The sequence below is a fragment of the Apus apus genome, chromosome 13 (assembly GCF_020740795.1).
Source record: "Apus apus isolate bApuApu2 chromosome 13, bApuApu2.pri.cur, whole genome shotgun sequence".
Classification (NCBI taxonomy): Eukaryota; Metazoa; Chordata; class Aves; order Apodiformes; family Apodidae; genus Apus; species Apus apus.
Genome location: NC_067294.1, coordinates 10654432 through 10664224, shown reverse-complemented (window position 1 = coordinate 10664224; position 9793 = coordinate 10654432).

The following is a 9793-nucleotide window of genomic DNA, read 5'->3' as shown; positions in this document are numbered from 1 at the left end:
GTCACCAGTAGGTACCAGAAGAGCACCCACATAGCTGCACATCCCCACGATCACCTCCCAGCTGTGTCCACCTCAGCTTTGGCTGGAAAACAGGGAACATAGCACGTCAGAGAGGCAAGAAGGGTCCGACTGCCAGATACGCACACCCCATCCTTCTCCCCTGGAAGAACTAGAGTGGACAGAAACATGAAGCATTTTGGAGCCAGAAAAAGATATCTCCTTCTTTACTTTTTCTGGCTTTGGACTGGTGGGAAATAATTTTTTTGCAGCTGGTGAGAGAAAAAACTTTTTCTGCCAACCCCCTGCTGGGTGAGCAGATGTGTGTGATGTGCAACAGTGTAAGTGGTGTAAGGCCATGGCCCTTTGCTGAGGAGGGTTTTGTTCTGCTCATTTTGAGCTGCTTGTACCAGGCCCTGAACAATTGCAGAGATAGAGCACTTCATCAAGGCATCATCACAATGAGTTTGGGAGCTCTTCAGAAATTCCTGCCTGGCTTCTGCGAAAGGAACAGAAGGAGCTGGTTCACCCTCAGATATTTCTGCGTTTGGAGAGAAGAAAGAGTGCATTATTTTTAAATGGGGGGAGTGACGACTACCTGCCTTGTGGGATGAAAAGGAGAGGACAATTGCTGTGTGGAGGCATCTCTACTGCTCTTGATTGCTCTTGCCATGTGGTTGGGGTCTGCACTGCCCTGCCAGCTTATCCCCAGGGGTCATGAGGATGGCAGAGACTTTCACACCTCTCTCCGCATTTGTCTCTCCCATGCTCCCCTGCAGTTCCTTGTTGTTGCACATTGGATACTATTGCAGTCAGTTCATTAAGCCTCATTGCTCGTTAAGCCATAAAAATATTCTTCCTTTTCCTTTCTTTAAGGCTATGTTTACAGCATGTGCTCTTTAACACTGTGATACATGACAAAATATTTTTCCCTGAAAGAGTTAATGGGAAACAGAAGCAGTGCCCTGGGGAGGGAACAGATCTCCCAGCCACTGGGATTAGGAAGGCTTCTCTCTTCTTGATATTTCAGAGCTATGGTGGAAGCTACAAAGTTTGTAAACATTCCCACTTGGCAGGCTTTTCATATTTGCTTAGACTGTGATTTATAAAGTGAATTGCAAGCTCCTTTTCCAAGAGGAGCTTCTTGCTGTATTGGTAAGGATGCACATGAGGATCAGTTGTGGATACAGGGCTCCCATCATAATCCTCCTCAGAGCAGGCTACAGGGCTCTCTGTCATCTCATACCTTGTTTCCTATCGATTATCTCATGCATTTTCCCCTCCACTCATATTATTAGGTAGACAAAGCCCCAGGGGGCTGTGGAGGTTTCTCAACACTGACTTCACCCCAGGGCTACTTGGCAAACACCCCCACAGTGTGCAGGACCAGCCCCTCTGCCTGTGCAATGCTGTCTAGTGCTGGGTCCTGCTGGAATTGCTTGAGTATTTCTCACTGGACACCCAGCAGTAGGTGGATTGTCACCTGGTTTTTAAAAATTAAAAGTGTCAGACATGGTCCTCATATAGAATTGTAGAACCACAGAATGGTTTTGGTTGGAAGGGACCTCAAAGATCGTCCAGTCACATTCCCCCTGCCATGAGCAGAGACACCTCCCACTAGATCAGGTTGCTCAAAGCCCCATCCAGCCTGGCCTGGAACAATTCCAGGGATGGGGCAGCCACAGATTCTCTTGGCAACCTGTGTCAGTGTTTCACTGCCCTCATAGTGAAGGATTTCTTCCTAATGTCTAACCTAAATCTATCCTCTTTCAGCTTGAAACCATTCCCTCTCATCCTATCACTCCATGCCCCTGTAGAAAGTCCCTCTCCAGCTTTCCTCTAGCCCCTTCAGGTACTGGAAGTCCACTACAACATCTCCATAAATAGCCTTTCTGTGGCCCAAGTGACTGCTTGTGCCAATTCAGACCACTTGGGTATTTTGTGACACAGATGGACAGCTGGACTGGAGAGGGCTTCTGTGAGCCATAGGTGAAGTTTGCTCAGAGGGATACACAGGTAGACAACAGCCAGTATACACAAGTCATGAGGAACCCCATATCCAGTGCAGAAGAATCCTCAGACAGGGCTGTGATGGGGCCCTTTTCAACCCGAATGTGCATCTTTCCTCATCCCCCCAGCCAAACCCACTGTATGGCCCCAAGGGCAGGAATATGCTATTGTGGGGGGGGGGGGTTTGGGAGGGTTAGGTCTTTTTGCAGTAATTTTCACTGGCCAGTAAACAAGGCAAGGGAAATGCTCTGCATCTAGGACTTCCTCATGCAGCAGACAGAGACAAAGTCACTCCCTCCTGCTTTTAAACAGAATGTCTCCAGCTAGTAAACAGGAAGAAACCTCTTCTGGGCATCAGAGCCATTCCCCAGTGAATGTCTCCCCTGGACCTGCTCTGTTAAGCCCCTGGGAGCCTGGATGTAAAAATAGTGCCTGCAAAGTCAGCAGCCAAGCCCTCCTCCTGCACAAGTTGTATGGCAGGGGTTTTTGTGTGCTTTATTTGATTTCCCAAACCAGTTCCAAACTCTGTTGAAGGAAGCGGGGACTCTCCCTGGCTATCTCAGGGAATGAAATACTGAACAATATTCCACCTGAGCCTGACCTCCTGCTGCAGGGAGGAAATGGCAATTTTCCTGATAAATTGAGCATTCCCAAAGTGCCTCCTCAAGGCAGAGGTGCTGAGGAAGCAGAGACCTCAGCAAAGCTCCTGCCCTAGAAGCCAGCCCCAAAAGCTCTTTCCCATCTGTGCTCTGCCCAGGAGGCTCCTTGGTCATCCCATTCTCTGTGCTGTTTTCAGGTTAAAGTCAGGTGGCTGTTCTCTAGAAATAGAGGTCAGAGGGAATTTTTTCCACTATGGGAAGGCTAAGATCCATGCATGCTTAACTGGGATGGATGTAATCAGCAAATCCCTTAGAGGAGCCTCTCTCTGAGCATTCCCAGCTCAAAACCTGAGGTGTAGCAATGCTTCTAGTATCCCTTTCAGAACCTTTCCCACAAAAAGTTCCAATTCCAGTAAAGTGGCATTCCAGTAAATTGGCATTTTCTGGGGAAAAAAAAAAAAAAAAATAGAAAAGCTGTTTCTGAAGAATTTCAGCAAATTATCTGTTGTCTCAGCCACAAATAGTCTGTACAAGTTGAAAGCCCTGAGGACATCTGACTGTGATATGTTCCTGGCATCACTTGTAAATTGTTTGCCCAGCTCTGCCTCAAACAGATCAGAGCAATTTTGGCTACTGCAGCAGAGGAAAACAATAGCAGAGTGTGTCCTCTTCTGCTGCTCCAGAGTTGTTCAACCAGAAAATAATGAAGAGAGAATTGTTTTTCTTTGGCTGTGCAATGTGAGTTATTGGTGAATAAATAAGCCCAAAGGCCAAAGGATTAAGTATTTATTGATTTTTGCAGTGTTCATATCTGAGTTAATTTGCAACCCACGTACAGAGAGAAAGAAATCACTGAAAATATAACATGTTTTGTATTGCATGTGTAACAAAAAGGATTTCAGTAAAAAGGTGGTGGCATCTTTCTATGGGGTTGTCATTGGGTTTGGGTTTTTGCTTCTGATGATATCATTTGATCAGATCTTTGCAGCTGCAAGGCAGACACACATGAATTGTATCATCTGCTTTAAAGCACACAAATGCCATTTTGCAAAGCTAAGTTAAGGAGATGCAGAGATGCAACAAAAGCATTATCTCAGCTCCCTCTGAGACCATCTAATAGTCTCTTGTATCCATGTATAGATGTCTGGATGGAATTCCTGTATGTACAGCAAGCTCACAATGCCATCTCCTCACATTTTCAGTAATACAGAGCTGTATTACAAGACTTAACACAGCTGTACTCTGTCAGCTCCAACCTACTGCCATCTGCCAGAGGTCCCAAGCTAATTAACTATTGATCTAAACTTTTGTGGGGTTTACTAGACTCTCATAGGTGTCATATTATTGTTAGGACTTTAGCATATAGCAGAGAGAGAACTGCCTGTGAAGATGAAATGTTGAAAATTAAATGTTGAAAATTTGTTGATAAATTCTAAAATTTCATCAAATGTCAGTTTGATACATTTCTTCAAATTTATCAAAATGTTGATAATTTCTCAAGCAGCATGACCATGTCTGCAAGGCAGGCTGCCTGTGTGCTTTTCCAGTGTTTGCAGTAAGTACCAGCTGTTTCTGTGTCTTCACTGCATCCCCAAGACACTGCAGGACCCTGATTCTTGGTGTTAAACTTTTTGGACCCAGTATGTACCTGTGCTGAGAGGTAATAAAACATACTCCCATCACTGCAAGCATTGCAGGGAAGCAGAGAGGAGCCAGGGGGACATCAGGCTGGCTTTCCTGTAGCATACACAGAGATTCAGCAGAAGATCTCAGTGAGCATCTACCCTGCCAAGGCTGCATGTGCCAGCCCCTGTTCTTCTCTGGCACGGAGCAGGAATACAAATGGGGAGGAGAGACACACAACATCTGATCACCAAGGGGAACAGACTGCCCTCAGCACAAGGCATTTTGAGCAGTTCCTTCAGCCTGTTTCCCAGTCTGAATAATTAAAGCTCCCTGCTGGTTTAAAAGAAGGAACATGCCGTATGAGGAGCTACCGTTCCCATGTCAACAACCCAAAAGCATCAGAAAGGACACTTCCTCTCCTGTCCAGGTCACACTTCTTCACACTTGTTTGCTAAGTGTGGTTTTTGGTAGCGAAGACACAGGGTCGTGTGCTCCTGCTGAACAGAAATCAGCCAGCTCTTGGAAACAGATTCCAAGTGAGAGATTCTGGAATCTATTAAATAAATACAGAAAGACAGGTTTAAACAAGCACAGCTGAAGTGGCACAGTCCTCCTAGCTTCCTGTCAGGGCCTTATCTAAGTTAGCCATTCTATTTTTGTTTCTTTGCTCTAGCATGTTTTCTTTATTTGTATTGTGCTTTTTGGCAGCAGTTCTCCAGCTTCCACTCCAGCTCCCTTCCTAAAGGTGCTTTATCACACCGAGAGATGATGCCCCTCGTCGCTGCAGCCTGAGTGGTTCAGAGCAATGAGTCTTCTTTAGATCCAAAAATAACATGTTGTGAGGACAAAATTTAAAGTTGTGTGCCCTGGACACTTGCCTGCAGGAAGGGAGACTGTGAGGAGTTTTGTTGCCTTAGTTCTGCTCTGACACCAGGGCTGGGACAGGCAGCTCTGTAATGTGCCTCAGAGAATTAGACACAGTCTGTCCTGACAGGACTTTTCAAAGTCCCTTGTGAAGCTTTTCTGTGCTGAGCACTGCCATGCTGCTCTTCTGCATCCAAAGCTGCTGGAAAGCTTCCTGATCTTTCCACAATAATAATAATAAAAAAGCCCATTATTTGAAGAACCATGGGACGGAGTGGAGCAAAGTATATACAGTCCCTGCCATTATCTGCTGCTTCCTTGGTTGTGCTCTGCCCTGGCTGCCTGCACTTGGGCTGGCAGCAGCACCAGGTTCACCTTGCCTTGGCACAGTGACCTCCCGGAGCAGTCCTGCTCTCATGAGGGCTTCTTGGCAATGTAATAACAACAACAACAACCATAATAGCTGGAGTTTTTTTACCCTGATATCTTACTGCACATGTATGTCTCAAAAGTCCATAGTCCAGCAATGATACGAAAACCCTGATCAGTCTAATTGTAGTATTAATTCTGAGCTGAAATGGCACATAATCTATGTCACAGGGAAAATATGCAGGAAAATGCTGCCTGCCTCTCAGACTGCTGGGGTTCTCCAGGTATACAGAGACCATTTACATTCAGGCAGGAAGAAAGCTGGTTTGTCACCTTTTATGCCTGCTTTTTACTTGGGCATGACAGCTGAGCCCCAGCATGTATCACTGTCTTGAATACCATGGAGTGAACAGGGAGAATAGTAAATAAGAAGGTGGTAGCAGAGACTCAGTGCTTAAAAGTTGAGGCTCTTGATGCCAGAAGAGGTTGGAGGAACAGATTTACTTCAGAGGTTTAAAACTGTGATACTTGAAGTCTTGGAGACTGAGACAACTTGTGTCCTCTCAGATCACTTCATGGTCTGAGCACAGGGCAAGGGCACATCAACACCAAGCATCAAATCCTGCCCCTGCACAGCAGATCCAGCCCCACCATGAGGGTGGGAGGAGGAGGAGGGGAGATGGGTGATTAATTAGTCGTTTGAACTTGGAAAACCTAAATCCGCGTGGATCTTGGGTCTCACGTGACAAAGGACATTGGGCACCCCGTCAGATGAGAGCTCAGTGGAAACTCGTTGTGGCTTGATGAATGCTATCTGTGGGCTATTGCAGCATTTGCTGGGGGTGAACCACTGACTGCCTGGCTGAAGCTACATCCAGAGCTGTGGTGCCACCTTCTCACAGTGGCCCCTTTCACTGGCGAGATGGGTTTCCAGAGCTAAAATATATACAGACACAAAGACTGAATCTCTCCAGTCTGCGTTCATTATTCATGTTTAAATCAACGTGTTTAACCATGGAAACTAGCAAAGAAGGAATAAACAGCTTTTGAGCAAACAAACACTTCTTAAAGCACTCTTCTGAAATATTTATGCTTTGTTCTCACTAAGTGAATTCACTGAGCAGTGCAGCACAGTGCTGTGTGGCACCAGGAGCATCAGGAGAGCCTTTTCTCTGCTGCCTGGCAAAGTGGAAAAAACATTCTTCAGCAGTCTCTTTATCAGCCCAGGAGTTTAACCATCTCCACACATTATGATCGAGAAACTGGGAGATGGAACAACTCCCATCAGAGAGCAGGACAACCTCAGTCCTCCCTGCAGCCTCAGGCCAGGCTTGAAGAATGGCTCCAAATTGCAAATCATCTGCTTTTTCAAACTCCCTGAAGAATTCACTTTGAAGTCTAAGGAAATGTTTTTTGTCAAAATTATTTCTGTGCAGATGTTTATAATTAATGGAAATGCAAGAGGAGTTTGTGGGGTGGGAACCGGAAAGTGTTCACGAAATGAAGCACAAACTTACACAGGGAAAGAGGAGAAAGAAACCTAAGGAAATCAAAGATGTTATGACAAACATTCCCTTCAGCAGTGAGGGCAGCTGTGTAGGTCCTTGTCCATTTCTCCCCTAGGTCCCCTTTGCAGTCACCTCATCCCTGCAGACGCAACACGGAGGCTGTTCCGAGAGCAATGAAAGCATCTGGGATGGGGAGCATGCTCCTGTGAACAGGACTGAGGAATGGAGGTGAGGAGCATGGAGGGAAGGAAAGAACATTCAAATGGATTTTACTGCTGCCTAACAGCAATCTGAGATAAGTGCACTACAGAGGGCAATTTGTAACTCTCATCATTCACAGTTCATCATCCAGGAGCAGCAGAACAGCCCTATGGCCTCTTCTTGTCCAGGAAAGCCAAACACTGATCATTTTATGAGTGTCTGCTCTTCTGCTGTGTGTTTCCATCCATCAGGAAGCAAATCAGTTGGCTTGCTCTTAAAAACAGGCTCCCCAAAAGCTCTCTGTTACAGGTGAGTGCTGCTATTTAACATGTCCTGTGTTTGGCATCATGTTCCAAGTGTTGCTTCCTTGCTAATGATGGGGCTGTTCAAAGCCAGGGCCATAAAACAGAATGAAATGGTTCTGCTGAAGAGAAGTTGTTTATGATCCTGCTTTCCTGGAGTTGTCAGCTCCTGTGAGTAAATATTGTTTTACAAGTGAAAACTTGAATGGGGCTGCAGTTATTTTTTTCCTGGGCTGTTTTCTGCATAAATCAAGTTAGCAGGAAGAATGTGAACCATTCGGCTGACAGGAAGGTTTAAAACACTTGAGGTGTTTAAACTGAAGTGTGGGTCTTGGCAGAACTGACAAAAACTGTAACAACAATAAAGTTGTACCAGCTGCCCTCTGCTGAGTTTTATCCATTTCCAGAAACACCACAAGCTCACCTTGGTGATGGCCAAGCAAGAAGATAAGGGCACTTTTTAACTTTATCTCGTTTGGTAGTTGGTGGATCAGTGTAGTGTTGGGTGTGGAGGAAAATGTGTCCACTTCCCCCAATATTTTCCTTTGAAAACAAGCAACACAGTTAAACTGTTAAGAAATGTGCCAGAGCATGCCAGGAGAAGGGGCTGCTGAAAGCAGCAGTGGGCATTGCTCACAAACATAGTGAGGGAGTGGGTACAACCGACCGAGCAAACATCTCGGGGGACGTCAGCCTGGCTGGTGGGATCTGTGTCAGCCCAGGCAGGCAGGCTGGAAAGACACAGAGATGACGACTTACCTCTGTGCAAAGATCATGTACGTGTGGTCAAAGTATGTCAAACATCCTCTACCATGGGAAGCAAGGGAATAAGAAGCAACACAAGCAGAGGAATCAACACCAGGCCATACTTTGATACACGTTTAAATTGGCGCTGCGATCAAAGTCCCAGCATTCTTCCCCCTGGATTCATTCCCTTGCAGGCCCCCTCCAGTGGTTCCTCCTGTCCTCCACAGGCATAAATATCCAAGAATCACAACGAGGTCTGTCTAGGCAGAGGTTTACAGTGATTCCACCCGGCTGCTGTTGACCTTCCCCTCATGGTGGCTGCTGTGGGCCCATGCACAGACCTGGGGCTGAGGGGGTGGCACGGTGGCTGCAGCAAGTGGCCAGGCTGCCAAGAGGCAGTCACTGCTTTCCACAGCCACGGGGCCAGCTTAAACACAAACCAACAGAAAGAGCTCCTTTTGCTCCTACTGCCCATCTCACCTCCCCAGCTCATTTGCAGTGCGTAGCTACGTGAGCAGGATGTATCTTCTGAGCAGGATGTCACGGGATAGATGAGTCAACTCTGGCTATGTTAATGTAGCCCCCTGGACACGTACATTTCTGTAGAATGAATTTGCTGATCTCGGTCCTGGATTGCTGTGTGCTCTGAAGACACATGTGACACAGAAACGATGGCTGTGAGGCAGAATTGCCTTGACATTTATTTCAATGTGATAGAGGGTCTCTGTCCTTTCAATTCCCACTGCCACAAAGTAGCAGAAAAAAGTTTGGATTCCTAACTTCTGAAATTGCTTGAAATCTCTCATTTTGCTAATCTAAGAGCTCCACTATTCAGTTATGAATTGGCTGCTTACAGCTCAGGAGATGAGTCAAGCAGAGAAAATGTGCTGCAGTCCATGGTCCACCGAATACCTGCCTAAACCACAGGCTTCCCAGTCTCATTTCCCACTGCCATGGGAGCCAGCACCTGCATAGAAAGGAGTCTCCAAGCTCTGTTCATCTGCAGCAAAGCAGAGAATTTTGAGTCAGGCCTCAGGAAGGAAAGGCAATCACCAAACCAGTTCAGCCACCCAGGGTGTATACAAAAAACCTGTTAATGAGGACATGCCACTGCCAGGGGAGATCTTCAAGAGCTGAAGTACTGTCCCACAATATCCATGGGCTCAACCTGCTCTGAGATAATAGACCACATTTTTTGCAGTTTGCTCCGGGCAGTAACACCCCCTGAAGGGCTATTCAGTGACTGACATCCATGAATGTAGAGGATAAATAACAGCAAACTGCAGCTTTGTTTCCTGGTGTTCAAAGGAATGTGAAGAGGGAGAATTATGTGACCATTTAACCTAAACGATGCACACACAGCTCACTGTGCCAGCCCGCAGAGCCCTGTTTGTTTATCCAGTAATGCTACACCATGTATTTGGCAGGCTTCTTTCAAACTACTTCAAGAAGTTTTTCCTTAAGAGAGCCCCACTGTCCTTTACAACGTTCTCCATTGCAAGTGTTCACAGATTTTCGCCAATGAAGGTTATTGCAAATCACCTACATTTCCACCCAGCACGGAAAAAAG